Below are 15,759 nucleotides of genomic sequence, written 5' to 3'. Positions count from 1 at the left end.
TGGCACTAAATTATCTATTTACACGAGAAATACATAGGCTGAGCGTTTGATCCTTTTTTTGTGAACGTACCACTACACCCGTACGATTGGCCGCGCCCGTGTGAACGTCCAAGTTATCGGCGCATCATCCTGAGTTATTGTATTTTTTCTGGGGTGGACTTCACACCAGTTATTAACTGCTGACGCGTGCCCCGTGTACATAGTCTAGCATAACCTTCCCGCTAGCACGGTCCAAAATTAGTTGAAACTAGATACGAACGATCCCGCGGGCGGCAAAATCTCCCGCCTCCTTCTAAAATTTCCGCCACCTTAGTCTTTAGCATGCGAAATACCCCTTTTGTCCTTGGTGCACGGAGACCAATAGTTAGAATACCGCCCTCATCTACATGATAGGTCGGGGCTGCTTTGGTAACTTCCGGTTCCCCCACTACACGGCACCCCCATTTCTTCTCCCCCCTCGCAAAAACGACTAACTCCACAGCACCAGAGCATCTTACATCACGCCGTCCGTACTTCATCGCCCTTTCTCCCCTCCCCTCTCGAAACACTAGACTGCTCATCCACCAGCATACCATAGCCCATTCACTGCTAGGGGCGTCCACCTCGTCGGATCTGCTTCTGCGGCCACATCTACCGCTCCCACCTCCCCTAGAAACAAGTAGACTGCTCATCCACCACTGTACCACAGCCCATTCAGTGTCGTCCTTGTCCATGGCGCCGGATCTGCTTCGCCGATACTCTCATCACCTGTCGTGCATCTGCAGCGGCTCATTCGTACTCCCCACCGGAGACGCTTCGTCCACACCCCCCGGAGCCGCCCCACCGACGCCCCCGTCGACGGCCTCTGATCCTCTTTGCCGACACCTTCCTCAACCCTACCAGAGCCGCTTCGCCAACACCTTCCTCAACCCTACCGGAGTAGCTTCACCTATACCATTCTCAACCCTACCAGGGCCGCTTTGCCAACTCACAAGTCCACGGCCTCAGATCCGCTTCCTCACACCCTCATCCAACATACTGGAGCAACTTCTGACGCCCCATCCACGGCCGTAGATCTGCATCGTTGACACCACCCTTAACCCAACCACCAGAGCAGCTTCTGACGCCCCATCCACGGTCGCAGATCCGCATCACCGACACCATCCTTAACCCAACCACCGGAGTAGCTTCACCTACGCCCTCGTCCACGTCCATAGATCCGCTTCGCCCACACTGTAGTCCACCCTACCAGAGCCGCTCCACAAACACCCTACTCGACAGTTCTAGATCTTCTTACCGGACCGCGACAGCCAGCGCAGCGTCATCACCCTTGACGTTTCTAACCTAATTCCCACAGTCTGGAGAGATGCCAAGCACCCGCCACGGCCTAGGTACTTGTCACCTTTAAACCCGTCCAGCATCACCTGCCCGATGTACTTCAAATATACTAACCGGTCGTTGTTACCTATTATGCAGCTGGCAAAAACTACAAGGACGATGTTTCTTCTGGATCTAATAGCTTGGCCAACCAAGGTCCTGGACTGAGGCATTGCTATGATCTTGTAAGCGTGTCTCTCTCTTTTGTATTGTTCTGTGCCTGCCAGCGTGCTTTGCTAGGATTTTTGACCAGTAATCCCTTTGTGCAGACAATGATTTCTACTATTGGCTGCTAAATTAGATATGTAGATGTCATACATGATACTACCTCGTACCTCCGTTCCTAAATATAAGTCTTTCTAGAGATTCCACTATAGGCTACATACGGAGCAAAATGAGTGAATCTACACTCGAAAATGCATCTATATACATCTGTATGTGGTCCATACTGGAATTTCTGCAAAGACGTATATTTAGGAACAGGGGCAGTACATTACACAAAATCGTAGGTGGCATGTAGGAATTCCAGTGCACAACATTAGGCTCCCTTAGAGTGCCTGCTAGTCCAGCATACAAAGTCATGGCTAGTTTATGGTACGCACACAATCGTTAATTGGTGGTTTAAATATGCACAAGGGATATGCAATGTAGTATCATGTAGAGATGTCTGAAATTAGCCGTGTCAACTTGCAGATAGGGTTACACAATGAAAAAGTACAAGATGTATGTGGCAATTTCGTGGAACATCGCAAAAAAAGGAGAGGCAGCGGTGATCCTATACAGTGTGCCATGGTATGTCACTCCTCCATTGCAATCATCGTGACATGTTATTTGTATGCCAGTTCTATTAGCCAAGTTTCTTAGGGACAATTATTATGAGTTATCCTAAGAAAATAAGCGCATGTGAATATAAGCTCCATGTAATAAGCCAACCAGTCCTTTTCATTGCGTTTTCAGCTTATCTTTGGTATGATTAGTGGAAAGTCTAGATTGCATTTTTTTTCATTTTGCTGCCCATATGGAAATTAATTTGACTTGCAAACATCACAAATTTAACTCAAAATGCAAATACAAAGATACCATCTACTTGGCACAATCTATTTTGGTCAATGTTTTCCATAGAGATCCCATTGCCTAATTTAAACGAAGAACGCATGACCCACATTTAAATGAAGAACAATTATTTATTGAAATTCGATGGTCCAAGTGGCTGGTTATTATCGTATAGCAGCACCACCTGAAAGGATCATATAACAGTAGCAGCAGCTCATAGCAACTCATCATACAGCAGCAACAGTCTGCAATTCATCATATACCAGCAGCAGCTCATAGCAATTCATCATATAGTAGCAGCAGGAGCAGCTCATAGCAATTCATCATATAGCAGCAGCAGGAGCAGCTTGTAGCAACTCATCATATAGCAGCAGCAGGAGCAGCTTGTAGAAACTCATCATATAGCAGCAGCAGCTCATAGCAATTCATCATATAGCGGCAGCAGCTCATAGCAACTCATCATACAACAGCAGCAGCTCATAGCAATTCATCATATAGTAGCAGCAGGACCAGCTCATAGCAATGCATCATATAGCAGCAGCAGAAGCAACTCATAGCAATTCATCGTATAGTGGATCAGAATGAAAATTTGGCAAAAAATCAGAGGAGATCCTCACCTTGTTGGATGAGCTCATCCTTCAACAGCACCTCAAGGCCATGGCCTGCGAGGAGGGGAGGGGGAATAAGGTGCCTTCTGCCGCAGTGTGGCATCAGCCGTCGTTGTACAGCGCCCGCCGGAGTAGTGTGTTGGATGAACCACAATGGAGCAGCTGCTGGAGACCATGAGAATGAGGGGCGGCGCCAGAGGGAGGAGAAGCCAGGGAGATTTGCCCCTACCCACCGGCCATGTAGCCTAGCTGGACATAGCATCGTCGAGGACAAGGCCAGATGGGACCAGTGGCGACGGCTCGCTGGAGGAACCCTAGTGCTGCAGGCAGGGGATCGAGGTAGAGGGAAAGGGGAGAGGAGATGCAAGCGGGCAGGGCAATGAATGCTTGCGTGTTTGTTTTTTACTTGACGGTCAGGTGTGACACGGGCGTCAGCAGTTGCATTTTGAGTGTAATATAGGCAGACAACAGAGTCATTTCACTATTCCCCTTCCCTTCCATTTTTAGTGAGGTTCTACCCAGAACACCCCCCTCCAAAGCGAAATTAGTTAAGCCCAAGCCCATAACTCAAAAATGACTTCTTTACATCTTTTATGGCTTATTTTGACAATATGCCCTGAAAAGGCGGAATCGAACTGGCCCTTAACCTGCAATTCAATTGTGCGTGCAATGATGAATCACTCCTGCCTGCTATCTATACATTTAGGCATCATCATACATGGCATAACCTAATACATGTGCATTCCATTGTAGAATCTGGATTATGCAATGTTTATGTTAGTTCATACGTTGCACATGATGTTTAAATGCCCCTTAAATCTGGTCAGTCAAGTGATGGTCTTTAAGCCTCCTTCTTTGCTTCTTTTCTTGATATGTAAGATTTGCTCACACATCTGTTCAATTGCTTGTTTGCATCTTGCTGTTCTTGACATAACACTCTAACAGAGCTTGTCAATGATTTAAACACTAAGGGCTGCTATAGTGGGGCCTTGTCTAACTCATAGGTGACATAAATGTTTGGTTGTACACTACAGTAGGCTCTCCAAGAGTACCTGGAGATCCAGTTCGAAGGTATGCCTAGTTTTTACATAGTGCAGACATAGTAAATGCTCATTTCATTGTGTGCAAGTGCAAGAGATGTGTCATGTTTCATTATGTGGTGTTGTTTTGTTATAATCTCATTCTTTTGTGTTCACAGACAGGAAAGTATGCATATTTATCTTCCAAGGAGACGAGTAACTAGTTTATGTCACCTTGCAGAGGGGGTGCAATGAAGATAAGATTGAGGATTTCCAAGTACAAGATGTTAGGAAGGAGCCTTGCAAGAGAAGTAGGAGCTGGGCTGAGCCTCTTCAACCTGCTAAGGTAAGTCATTGTATGCAACTCAACAGTTCAATTCCTTGTTTGTTTCAGGCATAGTTAATTTTCTCTTTTCAATTGCTTTATTTGTCCTCAGTTAATGAGATGCCCAAATAATCATGCCTGATGTTCGGTACTTGTATCACTATTAGTTGACATAATTAAAGGCCTTACCATTTAATTACTCAGCCGAAGTGTGCCTGAAGCTTTGAAGTCTATTAACCAACTATTATTGCATGAGGCTCACAATCTAGTTTATACTACACTAATGATTGCATAGTTTTGCTTGCTGTAGTATGTTTGTATGAAACCCTCTGTTGTTCATTATGCTCCCTAACACTTTAATTGAGGCACAAAATGGCCAGCTGCTTGCTTACTTATACGCAACGTGTTGTCTAAATTTGTAACTTGTCTGTGTTTTCGATTGGGCCCCAACGTCATGCTCCTCTCGTGAGCTAAGAGGGATTTCTGTATGCAGGCTGCACAGACTATCTTTTTTATAATTTTTAAAATATCACCTGCTTATGCTTCATGACGTGTAACATTTTTTTTGAAAGTGACATGTAACATTATTGTTAGTCCTGTTTTGCCATGTAGTACAAAATAGTGTCTTGTTCGCTTCACTGTTGTAACTATATTTTTGCCCTAGTCATGTGTACTTACAGAAACATTTCAGGATGAAGTGACATCAACACAAAGATCTGCGAGCAGTGCAACATGACCGTTACCGAATGATTATGGATTGGAATTGGAATGTGCTGATGTTCTCGAGCATCAACTAGACGTGGCAAGACAACGTGTACATGATTGTCAACGTATAATCAACAAGTTGAGACTGGACATGCAGGTATTAGATGCAGGAGTCAAAAAAATGAAACAAGACACTGAGGTAACCATGAAGGAATTGGAGATTTTGCAGACTGAAATTTGTGCTATCTGAATCCGGCTAATCCTATTTTCTGAAGAGATTATAGTTCAAATGGAGTTAAGTTGATGCGCGTCCATGATGTATGAGCTGTATTTGCCCAGTGTATGTAATTTGCTATTTGTGTATGCTTTATTATCACCTGTGCCGAACCATAATGCCCAGTGGGTATAATCGGCTGTAATTTCTTTATCGTATATTGTAGGATTATTCTACCTTTCTATGCCTTGATCTCTTTGTTGTAATAGTGTAGGCTTTTTAGAGGTGATAGTATTGAGTAGGATAATTCTTTGAATATGCTATATCGTTCAAACGGGGGCCAATTCGCCCGACCATGGCCCTTCACGGGCGGTCGGATCCATGGGCCTTCTACGTCTCGTAGGATCCATGGGCCTTCTACGTCTCGTAGGATCCATGGGCCTTCTACGTCTCGTAGGATCCATGGGCCGCCGACTCATTTATGGGTCTTGTACGGGCCTTCAATGGGCCGTAGACTAACGGGCCGTTAATAGGCCGTATTTGGTGATGCTATGAAAATGGCCCAACAGACTAACGGTCCACAAGCGGGCCGACTGTAACGACGGGCTGAATTTGGCCCACAAACAGAAAATGACAGTAACTGGCCGTAAGTAACCGAATGCTGCAAATGAACCCAAGAATAAATGGGCCCTCAGAAGGCCGAAAGTTAACTTGGGCTGGAAACGGCCCAACGGAATAACGGGCCGTTAATGGGTATAAAGTGATACACTGTTCATTACGGGACAGTTTCACCACGGGCCGTTAATGGGTGTAAAGTAATACACTGTTCATTACGGGTCAGTTTCAGCACGGGCCGTTAATGGGTATAAAGTGATACACTGTTCATTACGGGACAGTTTCACCACGGGCCGTTAATGGGTGTAAAGTAATACACTGTTCATTACGGGTCAGTTTCAGCACGGGCCGCTGATGGGCCAAGAGTTACAAAGGGCCTCATATGGGCCGAAAGACGTCATGGGCATACATGGGCCAGAAGTGAAAACGGGCTGGAATCATATTGGACGGCCCAGATGACACTACTAGGCCTAATTCGGATAGGGCATAATGGGCCTTGGGTTAGCGGGCTATAAATGGGCTATATGCGAACAGGCCGTTAACAGGCTTTCCATGGGCCGGCCCGCCAGCTTTTGACCAAGTCAAATGGGCCGTCCTTTTCACAGGAATGGGCCACTGTTGGGCTATGCCACATGTCGACGAATCATACGCGCCTTCTGTCCAGTGAGAGGATGACATCTGTCCCAACGATGAGCTGACACGTGTTTCCTCTAGCCAATGATGATTTTACACGTGGAAAATCCCCATTGGTCGGGGCTGTTAACAGGTTATCGAATCCAAAACCCAACCCAATAGCTTAACGGCGTTCCATTACGGTGGATGCCACGTGTTGGTCACCCTTGACGAAAGCACTTCTGTGACGCGCGATTTATTGTCATGGAAGTGGACACTTCTGTGATGATAATTTTGGTAATGTCATGGAACACTTCTACGACAGCACAAGTATGACTATCTTGATTCTGTCATAAATTTGTCATGGATGTACATGCATGACAAAAAAGCGACCTACTGTGACAAACACGTATCATCACGGAAGTGTATTTTTTTGTAGTGTTAGCCGTGTGCGGTGGCCCCTCCACAGATTTCCACCTCGGTCATATTGTCGTAGTGCTTAGGTGAAGCCATGCGTCGGTAACTTCATCATCACCGTCACCATGACATCATGCTGACGAAACTCTCCCTCGACCTCAGCTGGATCTAGAGTTCGAGGGACATCACCAAGCTGAACGTGTGCAGATCGTGGAGGTGCCGTGCGTTCGGTACTTGATCGGTTGGATCACAAAGACGTTCGACTACATCAACCGCATTAATTAACACATCCACTTTCGGTCTACGAGGGTACGTAGACACACTTTCCCCGCTCGTTGCTATGCATCTCCTAGAGAGATCTTGCGTGATCTTAGGAATTTTTTTTGAAATACTGCGTTCCCCAACAGTGGCATCCGAGCCAGGTCTATGCGTAGATGTTATATGCACGAGTAGAACACAAAGGAGTTGTGGGAGGGGGTATATACATATTGCTTGCCGTCACTAGTTGTTTCTTGATTTGGGAGTATTATTGGATGAAGCGGCCCAGACCGACATTACATGACCGCGTTCATGAGACTGGTTCTCCTGACGTGCTTTGCACACAGGTGGTTGGCGGGTGTCAGTTTCTCCAACTTTAGTTGAATCAGATTCAATGAATAGGGTTCTTTCTGAAGATCAAAAAGCAATCACTATACCGTGTTGTGGTTTTTGATGCGTAGGTAAGAATGGTTCTTGCTAAGCCCGTAGCAGCCACGTAAAACTGGCAACAACAAAGTAGAGGACGTCTAACTTGTTTTTGCAGGGCATGTTGTGATATGATATGGTCAAGACGTGATTATATAAATTATTGTATGAGATGATCATGTTTTGTAACACAGTTATCGGCATCTGGCAGGAGCCATATGGTTGTCGCTTCATTGTATGAAATGCAATCTCCATGTAATTGCTTTACTTTATCTCTAAGCAGTAGCGATAGTCATAGAAGAAATAGTTGGCGAGATGACAACGATGCTACCATGGAGATCAAGGTGTCAAGCCGATGACGATGGTGATCATGACGGCGCTTTAGAGATAGAGATCAAAGGCACAAGATGATAATGGCCATATCATATCACTTATATTGATTGCATGTGATATTTATCCTTTATGCATCTTATTTTTCTTAGTATGGCGGTAGCATTATAAGATGATCTCTCGATAAAGGTATAAGTGTTCTCCCTGAGTATGCATCGTTGCTACAGTTTGTCGTGCCGAGACACCACGTGATGATCGGGTGTGATAAGCTCTACGTTCACATACAACGGGGGCAAGCCAGTTTTGCACAAGCAGAATACTCGGGTTAAACTTGACGAGCCTAGCATATGCAGATATGGCCTCGGAACACTGAGACCGAAAGGTCGAGCATGGATCATATAGTAGATATGATCAACATAGTGATGTTCACCATTGAAAACTACTCCATCTCACGTGATGATCGGACATGGTTTAGTTGATATGGATCGCATGATCACTTAGATGATTAGAGGGAAGTCTATCTAAGTGGGAGTTCTTAAGTAATATGATTAATTGAACTTAAATTTATCATGAACTTGGTCCTGATAGTATTTGCATATCTATGTTGTATATCAATTGCTCGCGTATAGCCTCCTCGTTTTATTTATGATATGTTCCTAGAGAAAACTATGTTGAAAGATGTTAGTAGAAATGATGCTGACTAGCTCCGTGATATGAGGATTGTCCTCATTGCTGCACAGAAGAATTATGTCCTTGATGCACCACTAGGTGATGGACCTATTGCAGGAGCAGATGCAGACGTTATGAACGTTTGGCAAGCTTGGTGTGATGACTACTTGATAGTTTAGTGCGCCATGCTTTACGGCTTAGAACCGGGACTTCAGAAATGTTTTCAACGCTGCGGAGCATATAAGATGTTCCAAGAGCTGAAATTGGTATTTCAGACTCATGCCCGAGTCGAGAGGTATGAGACCTCTGACAAGTACTTTGCCTACAAGATGGAGGAGAATAGCTCAACCAGTGAGCATGTGCTCATAATGTCTGAGTACTACAATCGCTTGAATCAAGTGGGAGTTAATCTTCCAGATAAGATAGTGATTGACAGAGTTCTCTAGTCACTATCGCCAAGTTACTCGAACTTCATGATGAACTATAATATGCAAGGGATGATGAAAATGATTCTCGAGCTCTTCATGATGTTGAAATCAACAAAGGTAGAAATCAAGAAAAGCATCAAATGTTGATGGTTGACAAGACCACTAGTTTCAAGTAAAAGGGCAAGGGAAAGAAAGGGAACTTCAAGAAGAATGGCAAGCAAGTTGTCACTCCCATCAAGAAGCCTAAAGCTAGACCCAAGCTTGAAACTGACTGCTTCTACTGCAAAGGAAATGGTCACTGGAAGCGGAACTGCCCCAAATACTTGGCGAATAAGAAGGATGGCAAAGTGAACAAAAGTATATATGATATACATGTTATTGATGTTTACTTTACTAGTGTTCATAGTAGCCCCTGGGTATTTGATACTCGTTCAGTTGCTATGATTAGTAACTCGAAATAGGAGTTACAAAATGAACAAAGACTAGTTGAGGGCAAGGTGACGATGTGTGTTGGAAGTGATTCCATGGTTGATAAGATCACCATCGCACACTCCCTTTACCTTCGGGATTAGTGTTGAACCTAAAATAAATGTTATTTGGTGTTTGCATTGAGCATAATATGATTGGATCATGTTTATTGCAATACATTTATACATTTAAGTCAAAGATTAATTGTTATTCTATTTACATGAATAAAACCTTCTGTGGTCATACACCCAAGGTGAATGGTTTATTGAATCTCGATCGTAGTGATACACATATTCATAATATTGATGCCAAAAGTTGCAAAGTTGATAATGATAGTGCAACATATTTGTGGCAGTGCCGTTTAGGTCATATTGGTGTAAAGCGCATGAAGAAACTCCATGCGGATGGAATTTTGGAATCACTTGATTATGAATCATTTGATGCTTGCGAATCATGCCTCATGGGCAAGATGACTAAAGACTCCGTTCTTCGGAATAATGGAGCGAGCAACTGACTTATTGGAAATAATACATACTGATGTATGCGGTCCAATGAGTGTTGAGGCTCGCGGTGGGTATCGTTATTTTCTGACCTTCACAGATGATTTGAGCAGATATGGGTATATCTACTTGATGAAACATAAGTCTAAAACATTTGAAAAGTTCAAAGAATTTCAGAGTGAAGTGGAAAATCATCGTAACAAGAAAATAAAGTTTCTACGATCTGATCGTAGAGGCGAATATTTGAGTTACGAGTTTGGCCTTCATTTGAAACAATGTGGAATAGTTTCGTAGCTCACGCCACCTGGAACACCACAACGTAATGGTGTGTCCGTACGTCATAACCGTACTTTATTAGATATGGTGCGATCTATGATGTCTATTACCGATTTACCACTATCGTTTTGGGGTTATGCATTAGAGACGGCTGCATTCACGTTAAATAGGGCACCATCTAAAACCGTTGAGACGACACCGTATGAACTATGGTTTGGCAAGAAACCAAAGCTATCATTTCTTAAAGTTTGGGGTTGCGATGATTATGTGAAAAGGTTTCAAACTGATAAGCTCGAACCAAAATTGAAGAAGTGCATCTTCATAGGATACCCAAAAGAAACTATTGGGTACACCTTCTATCACAGATCCGAAGGCAAGATATTTTGTTGCTAAGAATGGATCCTTTCTAGAGAAGGAGTTTCTCTCGAAAGAAGTGAGTGGGAGGAAAGTAGAACTTTATGAGGTAATTGTACCTTCTCTCAAATTGGAAAGTAGATCATCACTGAAATTAGTTCCAGTGATGCCTACACCAATTAGTGAGGAAGTTAATGATGATGATCATCAAACTTCAGATCAAGTTACTACCGAACCTCGTAGGTCAACCAGAGTACATTCCGCACCAGAGTGGTACGGTAATCCTGTTCTGGAAGTCATGTTACTAGACCATGACGAACCTCGAACTATGAGGAAGCGATGATGAGCCCAGATTCCGCGAAATGGCTTAAGGCCATGAAATCTGAGATGGGATCCATGTATGAGAACAAAGTATGGACTTTGATTGACTTTTGCGATGATCGGTGAGCCATTCAGAATAAATGGATCTTCAAGAGGAAGACGGACGCTGATAGTAGTGTTACTATCTACAAAGCTCGAATTGTCGTAAAAAGGTTTTCACAAGTTCAAGGTGTTAATGGATTTCTTAAAGAAGATTTGTATATGATGCAACAAGAAGGTTTTGTCAATCCTAAAGGTGCTAACAAAGTGTGCAAGCTCCAGTGATCCATCTATGGACTCGTGCAAGCATCTCGGAGTTGGAATATACGCTTTGATGAGTTGAACAAAGCATATAGTTTTATACAAACTTTTTGGAGAAGCCTGTATTTACAAGAAAGTGAGTGGGAGCACTACAGCCTTTCTAATAAGTATATGTGAATGACATATTGTTGGTCAGAAATGATGTAGAATTTTCTAGAAAGCATAAAGGAGTGTTTGAAAGGAGTTTTTCAAAGAAAGACCTCGGTGAAGCTACTTACATATTGAGCATCAAGATCTATAGATATAGACCAAGCCACTTGATATATTTTTCAATGAGTACATACTTTGAAAAGATTTGGAAGTAGTTCAAAATGGAACAGTCAAAGAAGGAGTTCTTGCATGTGTTGCAAGGTGTGAAGTTGAGTAAAGACTCAAAACCCGACCACGGTAGAAAATAGAAAGAGAATGAAAATTCATTCCCTATGCATCGGCCATAGGTTCTATAAAGTATGATATGCTATGTACCAGACCTATTGTGTACCTCACCAAGAGTTTGACAAGAGGGTACAATAGTGATCCAGGAGTGGATCACTGGACATCGGTCAAAATTATCCTTAGTGGAATAAAGATATGTTTCTCGGTCATGGAGGTGACAAAAAGTTTGTCGTAAAGAGTTACGTCGACGCAAGTTTTAACACCGATCTGGATGACTCTGAGTCTCAATCTGGATACATATTGAAAGTGGGAGCAATTAGCTAGAGTAGCTCCGTGCAGAGCATTGTAGACATAGAAAAAATTGCAAAATACATACGGATCTGAATATTGCAGACCCGTAGACTAAACTTCTCTCACAAGCAAAACATGATCACTCTTTGGGTCTTAATCACATAGCGATGTGAACTAGATTATTGACTCTAGTAAACCCTTTGGGTATTAGTCGCATGAAGATGTAAACTAATCAGATGTCAACTATTGGTGTGAAATCACATGACGATGTGAACTAGATTATTAACTCTAATGCAAGTGGGAGACTGAAGGAAATATGCCCTAGAGGCAATAATAAAGTTGTTATCTATATTTTCTTATATCATGATAAATGTTTATTATTCATGCTAGAATCGTATTAACCAGAAACTTAGTACATGTGTGAATACATAGACAAACAGAGTGTCCCTAGTATGCCTCTACTTGACTAGCTCGTTAATCAAAGATGGTTAAGTTTCCTAGCCATGGACATGTGTTGTCATTTGATGAACGGGATCACATCATTAGAGAATCATGTGATGGACTAGACCCATCCGCTATCTTAGCACTATGATCGTTTAGTTTATTGCTATTGCTTTCTTCATGACTTATACATGTTCCTATGACTATGAGATTATTCAAATCCTGAATACCGGAGGAACACTTAGTGTGCTATCAAACGTCACAACATAACTGGGTGATTATAAAGATGCTCTACAGGTGTCTTCGATGGTGTTTGTTGAGTTGGCATAGATTGAGATTAGGATTTGTCACTCCGATTGTCGGAGAGGTATCTCTGGGCCCTCTCGGTAATGCACATCACTATAAGCCTTACAAGCAATGTGACTAATGAGTTAGTTGCAGGATGATACATTATAGAACGAGTAAAGAGGCTTGCCAGTGACGAGATTGAACTAGGTATGATGATACTAACGATCGAATATCGGGCAAGTAACATACCGATGACAAAGGGAATGACGTATGCTGTTGTGCGGTTTGACCGATAAAGATCTTCGTAGAATATGTAGGAACCAATATGAGCATCCAAGTTATGCTATTGGTTATTGACCGGAGATGTGTCTCGGTCATGTCTACATAGTTCTCGAACCGGTAGGGTCCGCACGCTTAACGTTCGATGACGATATGTATTATGAGTTATGTGATTTGATGTACCGAAGGTTGTTCGGAGTCCCAGATGAGATCACTGACATGACGAGGAGTTTCGAAATGGTCGAGAGGTAAAGATTCATATATTGGAAGGCTATATTTGGACATCGGAAAGGTTCCGAGTGATTCGGGTATTTTTTGGAGAACTGAGGAGTTACGGGAATTCACCGGGGGAAGTATTGGGCCTTATTGGGATTTAGTGGAAAGGAGAGAAGGGCCACAAAGGGAGGCAGTGCGCCCCCCCATGGGCTGGTCCAAATTGGACTAAGAGGGTGCGGCGCCCCCCTCTTTCCTTCTCCCTCTCCCTCTCCTTCCTTCTTCTCCTACTTGGACTACGAAAGGGGGAAACCTACTCCTACTAGGAGTAGGAATACCCCCTTTGGGCGCGCCCCTTGAGGCCGGCCCTCCTCCTCCTCCTCTCCTTTATATACGGGGGAGGGGCACCCCATAGACACACAAGTTGATTTCTTAGCCGTGTGCAGTGCCCCCTCCACAGATTTCCACCTCGGTCATATTGTCGTAGTGCTTCGGCGAAGCCCTGTGTCGGTAACTTCATGATCACCATCACCACGCCGTCATGCTAACAAAACTCTCCCTCGGACTCAGCTAGATCTAGAATTCGAGGGACGTCACCAAGTTGAATGTGTCAGATCGCGGAGGTGTCCTGCGTTCGGTACTTGATTGGTTGGATCGCAAAGACGTTGGACTACATCAGCCGCATTACTTAACGCTTCTGCTTTCGGTCTACGAGGGTACGTAGACACACTCTCCCGGCTCGTTTCTATGCATCTCCTAGATAGATCTTGCGTGATCGTAGGAATTTTTTTGAAATACTGCGTGCCCCAACAAGCTTGTCTATATTCTATAGATTTTGGGTTTGCTTATCCTCATTATATATCTCTATGTGCAAATCCCGTATTGTCATCAGTCCACCAAAATGGGGGAGATTGTAAGGGCATATTTCTCCCTAAGTGGTTTTGGTGATTGATGACAATGCATTTGCGGACTAGTCGTGTGCATTGAGCATTTCAGATATCTCATGTCTAGGCACAAGACGATTCGGTGCCCCTCGGAGCCTATCGAAGACGGCTGTTCTCTACGTTTCTTTTTCCGTGGATTTGAGTCGTAGGAAAGCCGTATTATTAAGAGGGGGTCCGTCTCGGAAAGGTTATGGTTGAATCAACATGTACACATCTGTTCCTTTGCAACACCTTTCCTTCGCTTTGATGGAGCACCATCTGTTTATCCATGTCTCTGCGATTTGAAGGCAGCCAAGTGCTAAAGCCTCTGTGGGGTGCGGAAGTACTTCTCAAGGGAGCGGTAGTACCGTAGGACAGTGGTAGTACCGCCCCGTGTGAGTAGTAGTACCACTGTCTCCAGCCCTGACGCTGATGCATGCGGAAGTAGGCGCGGAGGTAATTTTTTACATCCGCCCTTATGCGGCAGTACCGCGACGTCTGTCCGGTACTGCCGTGCTAGACTTTTGCATAGTTCCGACCTCATTGGAAGTTGTTACTGAAGTAATTTATTTCTTCTATGCATTTTCAGTGCCAGTTGATACCTGCCTTACGGTAGTACCATAGGGGCGTGCGATAGTACCGCTCCGGTGGTTCTAGCGCTCGTTGCCCTGTGCAACAGGCCCTCATCTGGTCACTACTGCGCAAGCGGTAGTACCTGATGACCCACAAGTATAGGGGATCAATCGTAGTCCTTTCGATAAGTAAGAGTATCGAACCCAACGAGGAGCGGAAGTAAATGACATGTGGTTTTCAGCAAGGTCATGTCCGCAAGCACTGAAATTGTAAGTATCGAGTAGTTTGATAGCAAGGTAATTTGTAATGAGAAAGTAACTATAATAGTAACAAAAGTGCAGCATAGTAGCCCAATCCTTTTGAGGCAAAGGACAGGCCAAAAAAGTCTCTTATGATAAGCAAAGTGTTCTTGAGGGTACATGGGAATTTCATCTAGTCACTTCCATCATGTTGGTTTGATTTGTGTTCGCTACTTTCATAATTTGATATGTGGGTGGATCAGTGCTTAGGTGTTGTTCTTACTTGAACAAACTTCCTACTTATGATTAACCCCCTCGCAAGGATCCGCAACTACGAGAAAAGTATTAAGAATGTATTCTAACCATAGACTTAAACTTTTGGATCCAATTGGTCCCTTACAGAATAGTGCATAAACTAGGGTTTAAGCTTCTATCACTCTCACAACCCATCATCTAATAACTATTCCACAATGCATTCCCTTAGGCCCAAATATGGTGAAGTGTCATGTAGTCGACGTTCACATGACACCACTAAGGGAATCACAACATGCATACCATCAAAATATCGAACACATATCAGATTCACATGATTACTTGCAACAAGATTTCTCCCATGACCTCAAGAACAAAAGTAACTAATCACGAATGATAATCATGCTCAAGATCAGAGGGGTATTAAATAGCATATTGGATCTGAACATACGATCTTCCACCAAATAAACCATATAGTAATCAACTACAAGATGTAATCAACACTACTAGTCACCCACGAGTACCAACCTTTAGTTCCGGTACAAAGATTGAACACACGAGATGAAATAGG

The sequence above is a fragment of the Triticum dicoccoides genome, chromosome 1A (genome assembly GCF_002162155.2).
Source record: "Triticum dicoccoides isolate Atlit2015 ecotype Zavitan chromosome 1A, WEW_v2.0, whole genome shotgun sequence".
Classification (NCBI taxonomy): domain Eukaryota; kingdom Viridiplantae; phylum Streptophyta; class Magnoliopsida; order Poales; family Poaceae; genus Triticum; species Triticum dicoccoides.
The sequence above is the reverse complement of the archived record's forward strand: the minus strand, read 5'-3'. Positions refer to the sequence as shown.